The sequence below is a fragment of the Drosophila takahashii genome, chromosome X, assembly GCF_030179915.1.
Source record: "Drosophila takahashii strain IR98-3 E-12201 chromosome X, DtakHiC1v2, whole genome shotgun sequence".
Taxonomy (NCBI): Eukaryota; Metazoa; Arthropoda; class Insecta; order Diptera; family Drosophilidae; genus Drosophila; species Drosophila takahashii.
The window spans coordinates 607,256-630,625 of NC_091683.1; the positions used below are offsets into that span (position 1 = coordinate 607,256).

At 43.2% G+C, this 23,370-nt stretch overlaps 2 protein-coding genes across 2 annotated transcripts in view; one reads left to right on the plus strand and one right to left on the minus strand.

The window, feature by feature from the left end:
• The window catches only part of Adar (Adenosine deaminase acting on RNA), an 88,325-nt gene extending 85,279 nt beyond the window's left edge, over positions 1–3,046 (minus strand). Inside the window, exon 1 of the mRNA XM_070219264.1 lies at positions 3,028–3,046. The gene's annotated coding sequence lies outside the window, so the exon portion shown is untranslated. The remainder of the gene's footprint in view (positions 1–3,027) is intronic.
• A 2,549-nt stretch (positions 3,047–5,595) lies between these two features.
• Positions 5,596–23,370, plus strand: part of LOC108063841 (coiled-coil domain-containing protein CG32809) — a 61,764-nt gene continuing 43,989 nt past the window's right edge. Inside the window, exon 1 of the mRNA XM_070219072.1 lies at positions 5,596–5,637. The gene's annotated coding sequence lies outside the window, so the exon portion shown is untranslated. The remainder of the gene's footprint in view (positions 5,638–23,370) is intronic.

A 23,370-nucleotide genomic window follows, 5' to 3' on the forward strand; every position in this document is an offset into this window, starting at 1 on the left:
GCTGTGTAATGTTTTCATCGTTAAGGACGTACGTGGCACAGTCGGCAGAGCAGTCAGCAGTTTGGCTTTTGGCCACCTTTTGAGCCCCGGTCTTTAGACTTCAATGTCATCATTCAATCAGTTGGCCGGCAACTGCTGACCCGCCCAGATAGTGATTTGTGCGGTCGGGCAAGCTGGTCAATCAATCGGACGTCAGATTGATCTGGGGTTAACCACGTCGATGGACTCCAGATTCCGAATTCCCAACTGGCACACTTGAAGACTTGAAAAATTCATATTTGAGGAACCTAGAGGAACCTGGAACCTGGCTGCAAGCTCATCCATTTATTAACTTATTAAATTACACACATCCTTGCACAGGAGATTGCCACGTCACAGGGCGATGATGATACGGATGGTTAATTTATTTGCCTGCAAACAGACTTGTACTTGGTTGCAACCTGCAACCTGCAACCTACAGGAACCCACTCACTTTATGGCCCTTTTCACAGTGCGTGGAGCTCGGGAGCACTGAGGAATAGTTGCTTCGACATCGGCATTTCTGTGTGTCCTATCTCTCGGTCGCATCTCAGTGCCAGGAACGGAGAATGGAGAACTGGCGTCCTGATCCACAAGTCCAGGCCAGCAACTAAACGAATTTATGCCGTAATGAATGTCAGTTGCCACACATATCTCCGTGTCTATCTGCGCTTTATGCACAGTTCAGCACTTCTTTCATTCCGGCTCGTATCCGGCGGGACCTTGATGTGGTTTGTGTTATCCTTATTGCGTTGCGGGCATGTCTCGGTCTTGGTTGGGGGAAATTTAATAGTTATTCAAAGCATTCAGCCCACAGAGCCTCGTTTGTACGTGCATATTGCGCATATTCGCGGCCAGCTTATCGGCGAAAGTTTGGCTAAAATGATTAGTTGCAACTCCGTCCGGTTGAAACAAAGTAGCCGACGAAGCAACTGGAGTCAAGCTGGGCGCCAAGTGTTAAGCTGCTCCAAAAACCAAACCCAAACTAGGTGAATTACGAGCTGTTCACTTTATGCCAAACAGTTTCCCCCTGTGTTAACTCATTTACAATCCAAAAAGTCATGCACTTCCCGCCTGAAAGTGGCATTCGCTTTAATAAAGGATATATTTTCTTGTTATTTATTCAAAAATATCATTTAAACCATTGAAACATGTAAAATCGATATTAAAAATGGTATAAAGTACCATAAGAGTGAAATGCAAATTTTATATGTTTAAAATTCCATTTCAAACTTGATATTTTAAAACATTTAATATGATCTATGTTATCTATATAAGCTTTCAATATAATTTTTACCATTAAACCGTGTAAAGTTGATATTAAAAATGGTATAAAGTACTATAAGAGCGAAATAAAAATATTATAAGTTCAAAATTGCATTTCAGACTTGATATTTTCGAACATTTAGTAGGATCTATGTGATCTATATGATTTTTAAACATCCCAGACCCTATAGAGAGGGTATCCTGGGTTCGCCTGGCAATGCTGATTCACCTTCTGTCTCTTTTCTCCGCCTCGCGCCTTTTTTACGAGCTGTTACCGGTCTTGCCCGCTATGCGCGGGTGCGTGTTAACAGGCAATTAAATCCGAATTACAATTTGCTCCTTTTTGCAGCCCCCACGAAGTACGCCCATGTGTGTGTAGGGTTGTAATCGTAAGTTCCTTTCAGGAGTTAAGCGGCAGGTGTGCCCAGCGCCACGCCGCTTGGTTTGCTGCGATCCGGAGGACACCAGCTACCATCCCCAATCCGAATCCCAATTCAGCAGTACGGAATGCCGATAAGGCTGGGCAAAGTTCAAGAAGCCAGTTGGCCCGCTTGGATTGGGTGCACTGCTCATGGGTCCCTGGGCTCCTGGGTTTCTGGGGCCAGGCCAACTGCTCATGGCTACACGTGCCAATTAAAGATAAATTTTAATTGCCGCCACTGAACGGAGAATGGAGATTTATGACTTGGGCATTAACCAAGCAAATCGGACCCGTTTATCGGCTGGCTTTGGCTTTAATTGAATTAAAAGCTCACTACAATTTCCACCTAATCGAATTGCCAAATGGCCGAGATCCCGAATCAGAATCACAATCAGCATTTGCGCTAGAATGTCAGCATGTCAGAGGCGCTAGACCGCAAAAAGTTAGCCCAATTGAATTTGGCCAACTTGAACCGTTCGCAACTTAACCGAATGGAATCAAATGTGACTGCTGGAACCGAACTGAACTCAAAAAGCAAACAGAGGTACACAAAATGTACGCCAAAAACTTGGTCTGTCAAATAGATTTTATATTCGTCTCCAGTGCACGCGAAAAAACTTTCAGAGATTTCTTTTATGTCTTGAAAAATTGATTGGGATTTGGTGATTTTTTGAAAAAATAAAAAAGGCCAAAAAATTAAGTTTCCAAGTTTTTAATGCCAATCGATTGGGGATTTAATTACTAGCTTAAAAAGGTAAGTTATTTCCAATGTTTTGGCCAAAATACGGATTTTTAAGGGTGGAAAGCATGGATTAGAGTATTAGACCAAAATTAACCCTTTTTTCGGGTTTTCAGCCATAGTTCGCTTATATCAAGGCCAAAAGTTAAGCGACCGACTGTTTTGAACTAAAAACCTTTACTATCGATTCCCATCACTTTTGGGGGAAAAAATCGAAAAAATTGGTAGCTCTATCAGGGTTTACATACATGTGTGCAAACTTAGGATATGTATTGATTCAATATTACAGAGTTAAAAATTAAAAAATGAATTAAATTATCAAGAATGTACGTATGTACATATATTATAATTTAGGTACTGTCAAAATGTACACATGTTTGTATGTATTTGATAGAACAGCCCTAATTCGCCGCACGTGGCATGCATGTAATGCAGGCTGAAAAAACTGGGAGCAATTCTGATGTACATATGAATGTACATATATATTGGAAGTTATAGGACTCGCGTATGGGTTCGCTGTGATACCAACGATCTATTGGTTTTATTTAAGTACATACATATGTATATATATAAAATCGTTTACCTTTTAACACGTTTTGTAATCTTGCACGGATCAGTACCAGGGCTTCAGGAACGAAGACGGCGTAGTTTGGAGCTTTGATGTCGCTGACTTCCGATCTTCGGGCGTATCAACGGGCCATTCAATCCTGGGTAGACGTTGACCTCTCTCCTTTATTCAATATATATAGTTCAGCTTAAATCGGGCTTTATCTCTTGGCTTTTTCACTCTGTAAATGTCGATCGGCAAAAGGACGCCATGAATTATCGATTGTTGGTGGCGTTGCCACTCCTGTCGCTTTCTAGCTTTCAATGCTGGTCCGCTGTTGCGCGCAATAGCCTCTTCCCACTGCGTCCATTTATGTGAAGCAGTTGCGATTTTTGACAAATGTGAAACTTGGATTCCTACACAACGCATGCAACATCCGATAACAACTGACATGAACAGCAGCTTTCGATTTCCCAAATTAGCTATAGGTTTCGTTCTGATAAAATAGAGATGAAAAATCGCAACAGTTTTTGTGGTGCGAAAATTTTCATATATTTTTGGATTCTTTTGAATATAAAAGTCCGACATAGGAGGACTTATTACTTTACCTGCCTGATCACAACCAAAGAGATTGGAAAAATCGAAAAAGAATGTCGAAATACTACGTAACCTCTTTAATAAGGGACGGTTGGTTTGGAAACCAACAAATCAAAACCGTAGGTGTCATAGAATCTGTAGAGTTTTCTAGGAGTTACGGAGTAAATTTGCTCTGATTTAGGAAGGCCTTTCAAGGCCTGTATAATGTGTGTTTGTGTAAAATCAAGATTCTCTTTTTTTACCTTAAAAACAAACTGTATTTTTATCAGAACAATGGAATTAATGGTCTTAAAACGGAATGTAATACCTCGTTAAACTCGTAATAAAAATCCCTATCGATTGGCGTTTTAACCTGGAAATATTTTATTTTTCCCATTTTTCGCAAAAAATCATGATGGTACCCCTTATCAAAAATGCGAAAATTGAGTCGAAAATTAATTTTTTCAAATCAGTCGGAAAGTAAACTGATATTAATAATTAGGTTGTTAGCTGCTCAAAACAGTGCGCCTTTTTGTTGTGGGACCATATTTGTCCAAGTTACAGCAAAAAATCCAATATAAAAAATCGAATTTTTGCCAAAAATCAAGATCCTGATTTTCCGCCCCAAAAAATAACAGTATTTTGGCGACAACAATGAAAATAATGGTCCGAATATGAAATGTCATACATCGCTGAACTCGTAATAAAATTCCCTATCGATTGGCATTTCAACCTGGAAATTTTTAATTTTTGCCATTTTTTGCCAAAAATGATGATGGTACCCCTTATCAAAAATTCGAAAATTGGGCCGAAAATTAATTTTCTCAAATCAGTCAAAAAGTGCACTGATATTAATTATAAGGTTACTAGCTGCTCAAAACAGTTCGCCTTGTTGATTTGGGACAATTTTTGTCGAAGTTACAGTTAAAAAAGTCAAATTCTTACCAAAAATCAAGATTCGGTTTTCCACCCCAAAAACAAGCAGTATTTTGGCCAAAACAATGGAAATAATGGTCCTAAAACGGAATGTCATACCTCGTTGAACTCGTAATAAATTTCCCAATCGATTGGCGTTTCAACCTGGAAATTTTTAATTTTTGCCATATTTTACAAAAAATCATGATCAAAATGTGACACCGAGATTTGCTTTTGGGGGCTGTGACACACCCGAATATGTTTGCTGTTTAACAAACCCGCAAGTAGATTAATATTATTATTTGTTTAATATATTGGAAATTATTTTGCACTTAAGTTGAAGATCTAAATTGTATACCAAATAACTGCTGTGAGAACAATCTACAGGTGTATAAGCTAGCTTCCTTTCATGTATTGTATAAATAAGATCAGACATGATAATTTCACAACAGTTTCACCGAATGAAAGCCCCTAATGCTTGATGCGTTTGCCAAAAATCGCATCAACTATCGGGCGCAACAGCGAACCAAGTTTGAAAGCTAGAAAGCGACAGGAGTGGCAACGCCACCAACAATCGATAATTTGTGGCGTCCTTTTGCCGATCGACATTTACAGAGTGAAAAAGCCAAGAGATAAAGCCCGATTTAAACATAACTATATAAATTGAATAAAGAAGAGAAGGCAACGCCTAGCCAGGATTGAGAGGCCCCTTGATACGCCCGAAGATGGGAAGTCAGCGACATCGAAACTCCAAACTACGCCGTTTTCGTTGGTTCGGCGACGCCGCAAGATCGTAACTTGTGTAAAAAGGTAAGCGAACTTTAAAATGTACTTGCAAATGAGCATACATACATCCTAATTTAGCTTTAACTATATATACATATGTACAAACGTCGATCGGCCAGAAGAGCCCCCATTTAAGACGCTTCCAATGCGAAATACAATTACAACCCTGCAAATGTGCGAGACCACTACACGTGTACATACATATGTACATAAGTCGGCCATCTTGGAAATGCGATCGGTTCAGATTTATTTGACTCCAGGAAGTTTGCTTCCTCAACTCATCATTACGAATAAGAATATTTTGGAAACGTCACAAGAGACGATCTTGATCAAAGAAGAAACGACCCCAACAATCATACGCCAAAAACGGTGAGTGGAATTCTAGATATTTTTATAAACATAATGTGATGTATCATATTTGTCAATACTTCCGACCACATTATATACGAATGTACCTCTATTATCTTTTTATGTCAACAATTACAATATTCTCCAACATTTTCTAACTCGTCCTTTTTTTAAAAAAAAGTTGAACTTTCACCTAGCTTTCCGAATGGGAAACTTTAAGAACATTTTATTACTATCATGAAAATATTTTATTTTTCTTTGATCTCAGAATTTTGAATGTTGACGGCGTTGTCGTTTAATTGATTTTTCTCAACATGGAATGTTAAACATTTAAGAATATGTTCTTAAAAACAAGATTCGCACACTTATTATGTACGTACTAACAATTTACATATTTCCCCTAAAATGGTTTTTTTTTTGTATTTAAGAACAAGAAAATCTATATATTGTAAGTATAAAATCGAGCACAGTGTAGATGGGGGGCAGCATAAATACGTGCTTAAATCGCCCGGTCGGCGCGACAAAAAGTGGGTTTACCATATCACCACCATATCATTACTATGGGCGCAAATGAAGCCATTTCTCCATTCAGCTCGAACTTCTCGCAGCGGGCAGGGGGATGGGGCTGCAAATGGGGTGGTCTTTCAGCGGGGTGTTGTGTGCAGACCCAACTTAATCCTTTTGTGAACAAACATACGCTCTTTAGCCCGATGACCGAGCCTGGTCCTGAATCTGAATCTGCACCAGAACTGGTCCCTCCTGGTCCTTCTCCTGGTCCTGCTTCTGTTTGTGACTCGGTGGGCGGACAGGGAAAACGGGGCGGAGCGGGGGAGAGGTCACAAAAAGTGTGGCAAGCGGAAATCAAATGAAAAACTCGTGCGTCGCCCCAAAAATAGCACACAGAAATAGTATAAAACAAAATAAAATAAACTTTTGCGAACGCATTTCTATTGTCAGCGGCGCAGAGTCTTTGCCGTAGTCGTCGGTGGGTGAAAAGTTTCCTGGTCCCAGGTCCTGCTCCTCTGCTCCTTCTCCTGATCCTGGGCCATTGTGGCGGTGTGTGCGGGTGTCCTGTGCCCTGTGCCCTGCCTTCCCGCCTTTTGTTTGTTGTTCTCAGCGCTCAGTACTCAGTTTTCTGCTTTCTGTTTTCTGCACAGTTCTCACAGTAAGAGCGTTTGTTTTCTTTCCCCCTTTATTACGTATTTTATTTTTTAGCTGTGGCTGTGGCACTAGCAGACGCAGAAACCGTTCACTTCATTTGCCTACACGGCCGTCGAGTCAAGAAGCACTTTACATGGTTGGGCTGTTGGCACAGGATTTGGAGGAGAAGGAGGAGCAGTGGGTGCTCCCCATCCAATGGCGGCAAAAGGACAAACTTTTGTCGCTTGGTAATGATGGCATTTTGGCATTCGTTGCTATTGTTGTTTTTAAAGTTTCGTCGTGGCACACAAGTTTAAACAAAGCAGCCGCCAGTCCCATAAACAGTCGACAGGCGCTGTGTTCATGGGGTCAAGTCAAGCAGCAGTTCGAGTTTGCTCGAAGCAGCTGCATCGAGTGTTCGCCCCGAAAAAGAATCGCATTTGGGTAATAGAATGAAGCCATGCCCTGCGGTTCCCCTTATCACTTAATTGAAAACATAAAACCGATGCTCATTAGTTAGTTCGCCTTGCTAATCAGCTTACGCGCTGCCTTATTTATTATATTTAGTATACCTCGCATGGCAAATGGCAAATGGCAAATAATTTGCCAGAAGTTTCTTGTGGGCTCCGATCTTATCGGCCGCTGGACGCAGGACACAAGCTGCACGCTCCACTGAACTTTGGCCCCCTGGAACTGGAAACTGGACAGGGCAACAACTGGACAACTGATAAGGCACACAAGCAATGCTTATGGGGTAAGCTAGATAACACATAATTGTGTCCAATGTTATGGCAAATTTCGCAGTTACAAACTGGCGTCGGGGGAATGATGAGATGACCAGCGGCAACTCCATGATTAACTCCTCCATCGGAGGAGGAGAAGGAGGAGGGAGATCATCCGCCATTCGGTCGATGACAACTTGACTCATTTATGAGACTGGAGGCGATGGAGTGGAATGATGGGAGCATAATGACGTGGCTGTCGGGTCGCCGTCAAGTCTTAAAACGCGTTTAATTTGTTTCCCAAGAATTCGCACAAAGCGTGCCAAGATGTTTCGTCCTCACAGCTTGAGTGAGGCTGAGGAAAACCCTTCCTGCTTGTCTTCATCCTTCTCCGTTGCCGTTTTTCCGTCTTTTTATGAACTCTTTTTGGCGTGGCTTGGGCGCGTTATCTCCGATTCCGAGTCAAGTTCGCTGGCACGCTTAATTACCGGCTACAACCTTCCTCCTCCTCCTCCTGGTTATCCCCACCTCCATCTTTATCCATCCCCTGGATAACCGACAGTCGAAAATATGCTGTGACGTCATTTAGCTTCAATTAAAATAGCTGAGGATTGCATGAGGATTTTTAATTAAAATTTACTTTGTAAATTATACGTTCAAGGATTTGGCCAGTGCGTGCTCCCACATTCTATTCTCTACTTCTCTACTTCTCTGCTCTTTACGGCTGACTGTTTATCGTTAACCATAAACATGTAGCTATTTTTGGCCAAGCGAAGAACAAATCGAATCTGATAATGCCCTGCAAAAGGGAATAATTGTTTTCTTTGCTTAATTTGTATGATTTAAACCACTAGTCTGGATTATAGAAAATTATATTAAAATTATCGATATTTTCGATATTTCGACAATATTGATGCGATAATATTGATGTTTTAAGGGGAAAACACGATTAAGTATTGACAAATAGCAAACTATCGATATTTTTAAAAGATTTGATTTCTTTTCTTGGGTTTTTAATTTTTTGTAACTCAATATCTTGTAAAATATTCGTAGGAACAGGGAATTTCGGGAACCTCTGGATAGATTTCTTCAAAGATAGTGCTTTGTACCTTAAAGTGGTCAAATTACATTCAGTTCACATACATAATTATGTATGGGGAAAAGCTTGGCATTAGATGCTCGGAATCATGACAATTAATGGAGTCCAAGGAACAAACTCATGCGCACACACATGCAGATGTTTCAAAGTTGTTTTGTGCCGAGAATAAATTGCTTTTTGCCATCGATGGCAAACCATTATGTGCAATGTTTTGCTTTTGTTCGCCTGTCGACGCCTATTTGCCGAACGAATTTACAGACGGAAAATATCTGTGTTTATTTGCATATGCTGAATATAAATAAATAATTGCCGCCCGCCGATACAATTTATGCATATTTCCATATAATACTTTTATTGCAAATTAAATCGTCGGCCAATTGCAGCAATTAATGGCTAACTAGGATGGCCAAGAGGATGAAGATGGAGGCCCAGCACGCACTGCCCCTTCCCTGGATTCGGATTGATGGTGGGTCGCCTTGACTTTCCCAGCCCAAAGCCAAAGCCAAAACCCAAAGCAACCCAAGTCCAGGACCAAACCAACAGCTTGTTGTATCAATTGACAGCAAATAAAATTGTCAGTTGGCTGGCAAACATGAGGGAAGGCGAATAAACAAGGGCCATGCGAGCAGAGCATTTAAGTGTCCAATTTTTAGGAACCACAAACGCAACACGAGAAAGACAAACAGCACGGAAACGGAAGCAGTAACACAAGTGCCAATCGAATCCAGAGACCTGGCAATCTAAGCCGCACAGCTCGCAAACACGCAAACAAAAATGGAAAGAACGAGCTTGACAGCACGCCGAAGGAATATAATAATGATGATGGGTGGAGTAGGTGGGGAGTACCAATCGAGAGGAGCGAGCAGAGCCAAAGGTCGACAGACAGACAGCCACTTACGTGGGTTAGATCAGCCCGAAGTAGAGGGTCCGGACTCCTCCTGCCTCGCTGTGCGTATAGTGAAACGTATGAGCACATTATCTACGTGTTTACATCCCAATTTGATTCCCCGATGATTGCCCCGTCCCGTCCCCTTTGTTTTGTCCTGAAAGATTTGTTGGCAATTTCTTCAGCGTTCACAGCTCAATACGTGCACAGAAAAAAACAAATGCCGTATTAAAAATAAATACCTAAATATCTGTAAAATATAATATAAACATTTCGATAGGATTTATACAATAATCCTAGTCGATTGCAGGATATATGAAACAAGGTAGAAAACATTATAAGCAAATATTCGTCGCGTTCTAAAATATTTGAAATATTCTTTTCAAAAGAAAAGTAATATTAAAATCAAAGTTTAACATTTTTAAATTTACTATAATCGTTGAATTTAATATTTTCATATTTAAAATTGATAAAAACTACAAGAAAAATATTTAAATTTAATATGAAATCTTTGGATATACTACTCTTTTTGTGTTTTGTGGCTTGGGTTGGGTTCGATCCGGGTCTGGCTGCTTTTCGATTTCCGTTCGACAACTCAGTACATCCTGCCCGCTTAGTCACTTGCAGCCGAGTTTCAGGCAACTTGGCGTTTCCTCTTTTTTTCTACCACGTTATAATACATATATGTAGCTATACAGGCTGTCTTATGACTTCCGAGGTAGCCCTAATAACTGCTGATTGTGTGATTTCCCCATTTGCCCCACCAGTTTCCCAGTTCAGTTGAGTTTACCCAAGTTCACCCGGTTTGCCACCCGACGTGTTGCGTGTCGTCCATCCGGCAACTTGGCCTCCAGCTCTCCACACTCCCCATTCCCCGTTCCAATCTCCCCTATTTTGGGTTGTTTGGCTGGCCTGGCTGTCAGCGTTTCTGTTGGCATTGACCCTCCGGAGACCTTTTCGTACACTCATAAATGTCTTTCAATCATAATGTTTCAATAAGTCAAAATCGATTACGAACTTCATATGAAATTTATTGCACTTTCGCAAATATGACATTGACTGGTTGTGTGTGTACATGTTTACGACTCCCTGTGTGCTGTGTGTGCTGTGTGTTTGGGCACATAAGAAGTGGGTGTGGATGGGGCGATTGTGGGTACGGATTCGGCATTGCCATTGCCACCAAGCCGGACTTCAATCTGACGCGCGTGTATACCGCATTCGTGGTTTGTTTATCGCAAGGTGGGCATGAAAGTGGGTGTTCCATAGTGGGAGGTGGCCGCATGCACACAGCACACAAAATTGAATTTGCCGAAGGGGCAAAGTGCTTAAATATTTAGTTAAATGATTGACAAGGATTGCTCGACTGTATGGCCGTGGTCGGTATGGTATGGTCTGGCCATATAGAGTACATATGGTATGTATACTGCATACACACGCACGCACAATCCATTGACATTGACTGTTCGATTATTTGAATATTGACAAATTATTGACTGCTGAGCAGTCGGGCGAGTGAAAGGATTATCACGTGATCCCCTTGGTTGATGGAGAGTCAAAGCCCCGCCGATTATCGCATTGCATTCCATTTGCCGCTGTATCTGCCGCTGTATATCTTGACCACATATCTTTTTATGACGCTGACGCGATGACCTGACCCATTGCGCTCGCTGGACCGGAAACTCATGAAAGTCCAGGAGGAGGGAAGGAGGCAAACGAAACGAAAATGCAAAGGGAGGAGGACAAATCATCAAAGCCCCCATACAAAGCTAAAAGGATAAATGTACTATACTAAACTATACTATAATACACCCAAAAAAACCATAGTATACTCGTTGCTTTCCAAATATTCTAGATGATATACTAGATAAATTTGTACTAATGTGTTGTATTTTGTACTTTCAATTGTACCCTGAAAGTTTAATTGTAAAACTTCTAATGTGGTTAATATAGTACTTATGTTAAGATATATATACTACTGTACCATACTAACACTCTTAATACGTACTGTTTTAAAGATATACTAGATATCCTGGATATTGACTTAATACCAAATAATTTAAAGTCTGTACTCTGTGGTATTATTTTAATTTTAAATATTATAAAGTTTATATTTTGTAGCTTCAATTGTATAGCAAATGTTTAATTGTAATACTTTTGAAATTGTTCATCAAATACTTCTGTTTTTAGGATACTAAGAAATATAGATATAACACTATAGTTAAGAACTAATGTACGAATAGTTTAGATTCTATTCTTTTTTTTCGGTGCGTACGCATATGGGACCATCAGAGAGCCCACCGGAGTTCGCTTGAGCAGTTCCTTTGCATTTCCCTCGGAATCGCCTTTGTGTGCTTTTTAATTTCGCATTTGGCTGGAGTGGAGGAGCACCTGGGCAGGTGGAACCGAGACTGCTGGCAGGTGGCTCTTAATCAAAATCATACGCGACGCTGCATCGCATTGCGCAAACTAAAGCAACTGGCGCACTGCCTTTCGCCTTCTGGCTGCTGGCTTCTGGCTGAGAAGAGACCTCTGTTCAGTGGCCAAAACCTGGCAGCCAAGGACGATAATGGGTAGGGATTGGGCTTGCGAGTGGCAGTGGGATCGGGAACGAGGCACTCATTATTTTGAAATTTTTAGCGCGCATTTCAGCGCCTTCCGCTTCCGTCGCCAGCTATGACACGATGGCAAGCTGGAAGGGATGGAGGATGGGGGCAGCCATAAGAGAATTAAAAGAATACGCTGGGCGAGCAAAGGATACTATGGGGCAGATGCTTCCACAGGAGTGCCACTGCCACCGAGCGGAGTGAGCGGAAAAAGCCCGCAAGCTGGTTTAAATAACAATTTCGCGATAGCGGCTGGCATGACGAAGTGGATGGTGGATGGAAATGGAGGTGGAGGCCAGAGGACGGAGGCAGCTGGAGCCGCAGGTGTGCATCACCTGCTGTTTGGCTTAATGAATGCGACATTATGCTGCTTCGGCTCGCTTTGGCGGCGGGGAGCTGGAGAGCAGAACGAAAGGCAAAGTCCTTGGCGCGGATTAGTCCCACCGCCCTCATCCTCGTCCTCATCCTCGCTCCACCTTTTCATCTTGCAAACCACCTTGATTAGTATAATGCGCAATAATCGCTGAGGCAGCTCAGCTCGGCTTTTCTCGGTTAGCGGCAGTGAAAGTGAAAGTGAAAGGATTTTATTATTATTATTGCCCCACCGTTGCGGTGGCGAAACTAGAGCTGCATAATTACATCCGGAGACGGAGGAGGAGGCGGAGGCGGAGGCGGAGGCACTGTCAGCAACTCGTCAGCCGGCTGGCCGTTAGGTATTAAGGAGCCACAACAACGTGCGTCTGCCAGGGAATTAAAATGATATCATTTTATTAGGATGAGCAGCAGCAGCAGACCGACCTCGTTGAGTTAAAAAGTCCAAAGAGGCGGCTTCTCCACCAGGTGTCCGATTTTTTCGGGAGTGCGGCCCCTGTTTTAATTAATAACTACATGTCATGGAACACATTTCGATGGTTTTGCAGCTCCCCGTTTCGTTTCTGTTGGAATTACAGCTGACAATTTACCTGCACCCGAGTGCGCCTAATGACGTATTTTGATTAGAACGAACGAATTTGCCTTTTTATTAGTCGTGAAATACACACATTTTCCGCTCAGTTCTTTTTAGAAAATAGGAATCTCGATTTTGCAGGGTATGTTTCAGTTTGTGGATACATTTTGTAAAGATGTTCTTAAATGTTTTTTTTATTTCTAGTTAGTTAAACCTAATCTGAGGGCTGTTTGATAGAGCCTAAAAGAACATCGACAGTTTGGTATTTTTCTTGAATATAGATGAAAGTAATTATCGTACATCACTTTCTGCACTCATTGTGATCTTGGTCAGGGTAGCGCAAGAACGACTACCCGAAATTCATGAAAAGGGGGACGACCACTTAGGATAGGATCCTCTGAACTATATGGCGAGTGCGTAGTGAAAATAATTGAAATGCCGAAAAATAGTCACCAGCCTGCCTGGGGACATATAATCAAAAGCAGCAGTGCGGGGTGGCAAGAAAGTGGCAGGGCCAACAATGATGGTAAAATGAGCAGGGCGTGCCTGGTGCATAAACAACAGGAAAAGGGAAGGGGACGTTGTTAGGGTCATGACGCTGGATGCCACGTCTGCGGCAAACAATGCTGCTGCTTAGCCTCAACAAACAAACGCAAACACCGGCCATGAAAGTGGGTGTACGTATGGATGGTGGATGTGGTGGGTGGGTGGCTGCATGGCGACTGGCTTCCGTTTCCTGTTTCGTTGTGCTTTCAACTCAACTCGAATCCTGTTTGCCGTTTAATTAGAGACACACACATAGACAGATGCACACAGACAGATGGACAGGTGGGACCACGAGCAGGACTGCTCGCCAGGACTCCTCCTCCTTGCGTTACGTCGCTACGATGTGTGGGTGAGTGGGCGAGTGGGTGAGTGGGCTGTGACTGCGGACGTATAACGATGTGGTAGGTAATCAGAAACTGCTTTTAATTATTCAAGGTTCCATTCTGATGAATGAAGACAACAACGATAACAGCGGCGACCAGCGACCAAACGGCGCAATAAAGGCCACAGTGAAACATCAACAGTAACAACAAATGGCAAAGAAACTGCCTGCTGTCCACGGTTTGCGCTTGGCATTAAGGCAGGACGAGGAGCAGGACGAGGAGCAGGAGCAGCAGCAACTACAACTCCAAAAACTCCAACTGACTGACGTTCAACGAAAGGGGATTAAAATTCACTGCAACAACAAAGTGCCCAGTGTGTGTGTGTGTGTGGATAGGTTCGCTGCTTTTTGATGTTGCTGCTGTGCTGTCCACCACTTGCTCCAGCTCCTGCTCCTGCTCCAGTACTCCTCCTACCCTCCGATGACGCCAGCTCGCCATTTAAATGTGTGCATAAAAAAGTCAAGCAATGATGGCAGCGGCGGCAAAGGACAACAACAGGAGCACTGACCACAACAAACGCAAATAAGTCACATGAAAAATGCCCACCGACAGAGAGACAAAAAGCGGGGTGGCGTTGGGCAGGGGCTGGCGGGTCGAGTCCGCAGAGTCCTGACTGACTGACGGGTGTCCGATGGCGGTTGGCCAACAATAAGACGCAACACAAATAAATTGAATGCACTAAAGCGGCGAAAGGGCAGCGAGTGGGTTTATCTTCTCACGCGTTTATCAGTTCACTTGCTCAACTGTTCATCTGTTCACTCGTTCATCTATTTAATTAGTTATAAGTTTATCTGTTCCAGCGTTAAGCTGTTTACCTGATTTCTGACTTCATGTGATTCTCAGTTCATCTATTCCTTAATTCATCTCTTCCACAATTCATTTGATACTCAGTTCATCTGTTTCTCAGTTAATCTGATTATCTGTTCCTCAGTTCATCTGTTTCTCAGTTCATCTGTTTCTAAGTTCCTCTGTTTCTAAATTCATCTGTTTCTAAGTTCATCTGTTCCCTTAGTTCATCTGTTTCTGAATTCATCTGTTTCTCAGTTCATTTGTTCCCCAATACACATACATCATACCCGTTTATCCTTTCACCAAACAAGCGGAAGTGTCATTCCCGGACGAACCCAACCATTCACTAATTATGAGTAAAAATAATTGATTTTCAATTCCGCGTGTGAAAACATAAAAGTCTCCCGTCGACTGCGGGCCAAACTGCCTGGCTAACTTACAATCCCTTCACTTCACCCCCATGGCGCTTCATATCCATGCCAATATGCCAGGAGCCCCGGAGGGTCAAAAAGTATTTTGTCACGCTCGTTAAAGCAGCGAAAGTTACGGCTTACCCGGGGGCCGCCATTTGGGTTTGGGTTTGGGTTTCGGTTTGGATTTGGATGTGGACGGGACAGGACTCAACTTAAAGTTGGGTTTAGTTAGGTTGGGTTCGCGCCTTTTAATGGGTGGCACATTGTGATCGTGATTGCGAGATTGCGGCGGTGTGAATGAGTATGAGAATGGGTGTGGGTGTGGGTATGGAAATGGAAATGGGACGCGGATGTGATTATGTGCGTGTCCGTGAACCGCGGCCTTGCCAGCTTTTGTTGTTAATTCTGTTTACTTTAAAATGCCCAACTGCTGCCCGCTGAACGACGACGCCTCGTCTGGACTGGCAAATATTTGCCGTATTAATGAATGCACGGGTTAATGTGTTTACATGCGGCTGCCCCTGGAGTGGTGATGGGATGAGGAGGAGCAGAATGAGGAGGAGGAGGAGGAGTTGCTGCGGAAGGAATGGATCTGGCGACGACAGCTATCAATTTTGCAGGCGACGCGGCATTGAAAGACGACGCGGATTGACCGCCGCCTCTGTCTGCTGACTGCTGTCTGCGGCTAGAAAATCAATAAGCTGCCCTTTGCTCGATGCGCATTTGAAGGAGGTTCACGTTCACGAAGCTTCCAGGATTGCATTGACAGACTGCCGGACCAAGTGAAAGATGTGGAGAAGCAGCGACTTTAACGACTGCCCGCAAATTACTTGGTCCGAGCTCATTGACCGTATTCGGTTTACTTTTACTCACTGCCGCAACAAATTATTGTACACATGAATTTCCACTTAAGGCCAATGAAAATGTTTTAACAATGGCGATGCCAAGTGCTCAACGACGGAGGCTGGTGGAAACAGAGAGTAAACTGTTTTAAAATGTAAATTTCGCTAGCAAGCCGGCATTAAGGCCAATAAACAGAGTAAATGTGCCATTTAATAAATGCGAAATACGAAATACGGAGAGCGAAAAAGAAATACGTAATGCAAAATACAAAATACAATATACAGTATACAGGATACAATGGACGTAGGAAAGGAAAGTAGGAAAGTAGCAGGAGTGGCCGGAGAAAAGGCAATAAGTTAAATTGAATTAAAAACAAATTAATTAAATCCCTCCTGAAAATGGGCAACTACCGACCACTGCCGGTGGTCCATTCGAGGCTCGCTTCCTTTTTCCAGAAAGCGGCTTACGTCGATAGGGTATACAAGTGGCGCCCAGAGAAAAGGAACACAGAACGATTTTATGCATTTACGCATAATTAGCTAACAAATTTTGAAGCCCAATTTTCGGCGGTTCGTTGGTACACCTGATACATCGGTCTGAAGAGCCATTTCCAAGCTCTTCTGGCATCAATCATACGCAACTGACGGATAATTACGGGTATTAAGTACGCCGAGAACAGCAAGACAACGAGACAATAGACCGGTGATCACGGGGAGAAAACTAATTCCACTAATAGGAATCATAAAAAGGATAACACGCAATAGATAATGGCGGCGGGAGAGGAGGTTCATTTGGAAATTATTGGAAATGCGGCTCACGTATGTATTCAATTACTTGCTCAACAGGCTTCATTCCGCCTTTCCCTCCCCCAATCCACAGAGATTTCACTTGGCTCGGCCACTGCCATCATCCGTCTGCCGTGGATTCGGATTGGGAGACTCGTCGACTGTGCGATTGTTCAAGAGAAAATCATATTTTCTGTTATTGTGGCAAAATGAGATTATTAAATGGGTTTTGGGTAAGACCCAATAAGGCGCCGAGCTGGCCCGAATCCGAATCAAAACAGCAGACAACGGAAGGTAAACAGTAAGCCGACACCGGCCATCAGATGGTGAGGAACCAGGAGAAGGAGGAGGAGCACGAGGAGCAGGAGGATCTGAAGCTACGACAACGACAACTGTCTGCTCGTGAAAGTGTAATGGGTTGTGGTGTGAGCGCGTACGTGACATGTATACAGTGCCCCGGAATATGGGTGTACACTCTACATGGGCCGCGTCCGGCATCTTTGGATGAATTTTCAAGGTTCATTTGTTGACTTCCACCGAAGCCATCGTCCAACAATGGCAACAGTTGCCGCTTGCCGTTTGCCGGAGTTCAAGTTGTGTCTAAGCCAGGCCAGCTGGCTGTCTGCAGCAATTTGTAACCATTTACTGATGGCCCAGCTCCTCTCCGTTTCCCGATTCCCCATCCGTATCTGTTGCTCCGCCGAACCAATATCGGGAAAACCCGGAGAAGGTAGAAGGCGTTCTCGGCACGTATTGTTTGTCCACTCAATCGGGCCATGATTATATATGTGTGTGGCGGCTCTCGTCCTTTTCCTTTCCCTTTCCCTTTGCCCCTGTGGAATTCAATAAATATTTAAGACACTTGCTTAAAATTCGGACAACTGACTGACCCACCGGCGGGGAAGGGAATGGGAGTGATGACCTGACCCCTGGCCTCGCCCAAAACTCAAATTAGCATCCGCTGCCTCGTTAATTGTGGACGGAAATTGGCGCCAAGAGCCGCCAGACCTTGGGAAATGTGCAAATTGCACTTCAATTGTCTGGCTGCAAACAAGCGGCGATGAAAAGCGAATCATCGGGAATGAGAATCTGGATGGAGGTTGATCTCTGGTTGGAGATGGACGTGAGGCGGCTAATTTGCGTGACCCGGAACATTGCGCTTACATCGCACCCTCATGCTCTCACGACTCCTCACGCGTTCACCTCTGACCCGCGGAAGGAGGAGCACTGATAAAAAAAAGTAGTAAATCCAAATCCATGGCGGTTTAAATTTATTTTAAGTATGAAATTACTTTTCTTAATGAGGTAAAATATTAAAAGTTCAACCTTTATTTAAATATATTAAAATTAAATCATGCACAGAAAAAAATTGACAAGATCAAATTGATATGTGCTGGTCAATTTTAAATTTTTTAAAGATCAAGCTATTATTATCATTTTGATATGATAAAATGTCATGTTGATATAGTTGAATCATATTTATACCCGTTACTCGTAGAGTAAAAGGGTATACTAGATTCGTGCAAAAGTATGTAACAGCTAGAAGGAAGCGTTTCCGACCCCATAAAGTATATATATTCTTGATCAGGGTCACTAGCCGAGTCGATCTAGCCATGTCCGTCTGTCCGTCTGTCTGTCCGTCTGTATGAACGCTGAGATCTCAGAAACTACAAAAGCTAGAAGGTTGAGATTTCCCACACATATTCTTTGGCTTCCTACGCAGCGCAAGTTTATTTTAGCCGAGCGCCACGCCCCCTATAACGCCCACAATCGCCCACTAACGATTTTAAAATGGGTCCTGCGCCCACATCTTTAAAGATTTCCGAGATGTATAAATGCAATTTTGTTGTGTATATTTATACCTATCGAAATGTAGAAGACATTTTTCAAATCGGACCATTCATTAAAAAGTTATACGCAATCAAAAATTATATATCTATCTCCCTCGCACTCCCTTTAGCTGAGTTACGATTATTAGTCGGGACACCAACCCGACACAGCGTTCGCACTCCCTTTAGCTGAGTGACGGGTATTAGATAGTCGGGACAACAACCCGACTATAGCGTTCTCTCTTGTTTTTATATGAAATAAGGTAGAATTGACCCTATTTCATATCGAATTTTACATTTTTGTGCTTTTTAATCTTTGCATTCGATATCCAGATATTTATTTTTGCTACTCAGTTTTTTTCCAGTGAGGTGATGGTGGATTTGGCCAGAGGAGCAACTGAAGCTAGAGGCAACACATAAAATCTCTCACAAAGCTCAAAGAGGCTGGCGGTGCATGCTTATGCAAATTATTCTGCAATGAGCCGCCAGCGAACATGCATTTGAACGTGCGGGAAGCTGCGAGCTGGGAAGTGCTAGGAAGTGCTTGGAAATGCTTGTCATCCCATCCCGCCACTGTTTGGCTCCACTGCATCCGGCATTTGGCATTCCGCGTTCGGCATTTGCCACCTTTGCAATGTTGCAGGCCAAGTTGGTGGCAGTGCAAATTAAAATTCAAGCAACGACAGCGCGTCGTATGGAAAACATTTGCATTTGCATGCTCCTCCATCTTATTCACCGTGTTCCTGTCTTCCGCTCGTCTTCCCATTCCATCTATAGAACTTGCTCATCTTTGACTGTTGACTTTTGCCTCTGCTTTTTCTACACCTGCGGTGTGTTCGAAGTGTCGATGGGCCATGTCTGTCTGTAGGTTTGGTTCGGTTTGGTCTGGGTTTCTTGGTGGGCTGAGCACCCACGACGACAAATACAAACGGCTGATTACAAACGAAAATTGAAAATCTTAAGCACTGGCATATTGAAAACGACAATCGGGTCAGGAGGGTATGGTTGGTATGGGTAGAGAACCCAAAACTCCACCTCACTCGCAATCAGGGAAGGCCAAACTTTATTTCCAGCAGCTGTTTAGACTATGAGCCACGTGTGCTTTCATTTAAGTCAACTGTCAATGTTTTGTTTTCCGTTGCTCTTCGTTTTCCCCCGCAATGATGCCCCGATTCGGCAACAGAAGCAGATACAGATACAAATACCGATTCAGATTCCTTTTCCTAGAAGCGCAGAGCACACAGATAAAGTCAAAATTGTGTCGAAAGTCGCAAGTCGAAACTGATTCTGGTGCCGTGCATATTAATGAGCGGGCGAGATCAAACAGCTTGGCCCGGCTTATGCTCGAGAGTTCCATCCGAAAGGCTGGCACGGCTGCATCGCATCGGCAGGACTCACAGGACTGCCAGGACTCTATCTTCATCGCAGAGCAGCCAGCAGTCAGCAGCCAGCGAAATGTAATAAAGTTGCGGTTAAATTAAATTGTGCAGATGTATCGATAAAGCTTTACGAGCTACACAGGATGGGGGCATGGGCTGCCCTCTGTGTGGATCCACGAAATAGATATTCGACTAGGCAATGTCTTGCAACTGTTTCGTTGTTTCCAACTGCAATTTGATATGTATTGATGGCTTCTTGCTCTGCTCCTCTACGGACTAATTGGGAATGCAATGGAAGGGAAGGAGCGGTGGGCGGTGGGCCAAAAATAACTGATTAAAATGTTGGCCACAAAACGTATTAACATGTCGGCTCCAGAAGAGCACTTTGATGGCGACGACAGCGGACAGGACAAGTTCAGGACTCAGAACTCAGGATGGGAACATGGAAAAGAAAACAGCCGTAGCCGCAGCGGACTCACAGAGACAGCAGCGAAGCAGGGAAACACTGAAACGCAGGAGCAAACAGACAAAACAAATAAGCCAAGCATAAAAGTTTATATTGCGGTCTATGATTCACTCCCAGCCGGTTCTGTTCGGTTCGTTTTGGTTTGGGTGGTGTGGATGCCTCCGGGTGGCAAGGGCTCGGTCCAGGCTCTGCGGTTGCTTTTTGCCTACACAGAAAACAAATAAATAGTATGCATTTTAACTCTCTAAGCGTTGTATTAAAAATATACTAGATTAAGTACCAAAAATACTAAGTAATACAAATTCTATACTCAGTAGTATTAACTTCATAAACTTAATATCTTGTAGTTTCAATTTAATACTTTTAAAAGTATTCACTCAATATTCATCTTATTGATGCGAATTTTAAACTCAATAGTGTAGAGCTCACGTAACAATAGTGTTGTTTCTATGACTATTCTTTTTTTTGGGTGTGGATAATTTAATATTTTCGATAATAACTTTTTAGATTTTCCTCTTCTTGTAAAGAACTCGCGGTATTATCTTATTAATTTTTCAATCCATCGATTTACATAATGATCTGTATAAAAAATGTCATCTTGTTCTGAAGAATTCGCGTTCTCTCGCTTGCAGGCTCTGAAGGATTTGCGAAGGATTTTTAACATATTATTATAATCATAAGATCAAAATATTATATAAATTCCACATTGATCGTTATTTTTTTGCATGTAGGTCGAGACCTAGGGCGAAAACCCATCCTTGCCCGGCGGCACAGCTGCAGCAGGGCCATTCAAAAATTTTGACATTTTGCGTTGGATGCGTCGTGGTCTGCCCAAGTGCTCCAGGAGCTCACCACACTCCGCCTGCCTGTTTACACTAAAGTACAAGGGCAAGAGCAAATGAGTCATAGGTTGGCTCCTTGGGTCCCCGGGTAGATTGTTCGAAACCCATTTACTTAATGGATATAATAAATTTTTCTACAAATTGAAACTCGTAATTTCCATTGTTCTCGCGCTGCTTTTGCTTTTGCTCCTTGGTTCTCTTTTATCTCCGCCCCGACAAGGACGAGGGCGACGTCTGAGTCTCTCAGTCTGAGTTGTTTGGGCCGGTGGTCCGTGCGGTCCTTGTGGCCTTGCCAAAATTTGAGATAACGTTTCCAGCCAGGTTCTCTTCACTTCTCTTCTTCTGGTGTTTTGCCTCCAGCTCAACCGTAAAACTACTTGTAATTACGTTAAGCATTGTGGCTTCAGTGGCCATGTGTGTGCGCTTTACTTTCCTTTCCTCTCAAACTCCCCATTGGGATTTGGATTTGGACCTCCTAACCCTTTGACACTGACACTAGGGCCGCTTTCGAGGATCTCCTCCAGCCATCGAGGATCAGCTTGGGTCTAATTTGTAGCGGGGATAAGCATCAGTTATGTTGGAATTAGTGCCGGTAAAATGTAATGTCCTTAATTCGCTTTAAACAAAGCACACATACAGTACCCAACGGGGTCCCAAGGATATATATACACTTTCAGCTCCTTGCGGGCCCCCGACTTAATGTCTGGCTTCATAAATTGTATGTCGGTGATGTTTAATTTGGCAACGGTAACTCATGTCTGCTCGGACTTAAGGCCCTTGTAGTCCTCCGTGCTTCCTCTTCCTCTTCCTCTAGCCAACTGCTTCATTTGGGTGTATAAATAAATTTGCCTTATCCCCACCAGACCCTTGCCATTCCATTCACTTATCCCTCATCCCCTTGCCCATACCCATTCCCAGTGAAATAACACCGAAATGAAAACGACAACGACACGTAGCGCTGCTAGACAAAAGATGGATTGTTATCGCTCAAGATTGGAGCGCAGTATCCCAAGGCCCAAATCCCCATCTCCATTTCGGGCCCACCTTTATTTCATTAGTGTCTAAGCGTCTGAGCCGAGGTAATGCTAATGCCAGAAACAAGCAGCCCGACACCTTGCCATTTGCTCTAAGTACGTGAAAATTTTTCATCAGCAAATTAAGAATACGTCGAGGGCCGCGAGTCCCTGGATAAAGCAAAGTGGAAGATAATTTCCATGTTTTTCCCGGAATAAAGAGGGGGAACGATGGGTAAACAAAATTCGTGCATATCGATATTAACATTTATGAGTTATTTAATAAGTAATTACGCGCACCCCTCTACTCCAAAGTTTGCCTGATTATTTGCCTAGGCATTCACATACTAAAAAATTCAATTAGTGCTGCAAAGCCAGATAGTGAAAGTTTAATACGCATTATACACACAGTATTTATGTGCATGTGCCTAGGTGGATGTGCGAATGTAAGGGGCGTCACACAAATGTTAAATCCAAACAATGAAATCAAATGATTTAATTATAACAGACAATAAAGCAACAGAATAATTGCGGCCGGCGGACTGCAGCTGCAAGGGTTCCTACTGCTCCTACTGCCGATCCTGCTACTCCTCCTGCTGCTCCTCCTCCTCCGATCCTGGCCAGGATGACCACAAAATACACGAGACACAGGACAGGATGGGCCGAGAGACTCGACAAACAGTCGGCGGACGTGGCAACAATGAATTGTAATTGTAATAACAATACAAACGCAACTGCAACGCGGCAACTGCAATAAGAATTGCAATTAAAATGCGTGCAAAGGCAACAGCAACATTTAGCCGGCCAATAAAAAATAATACAAATAATTTACGCCATCACCGCTACGACCAGCAGCAATATGTTGTAAACTGTTAAACAATTGATTAACAACAATTAGCCGCTTATTAAATTACAATAACAACGCCTCGACAACAACGGGCCGCAGAAATAACTTTGGCAATAAAGCCAATTCGCATGCGGCATGCGGCCGAGCCACCTAGTCCGCCCAATAAGCCACCCACCCAGTCCACCTTCGACCTTGCCACCACTGATGCGGCTAACAGCTGCCT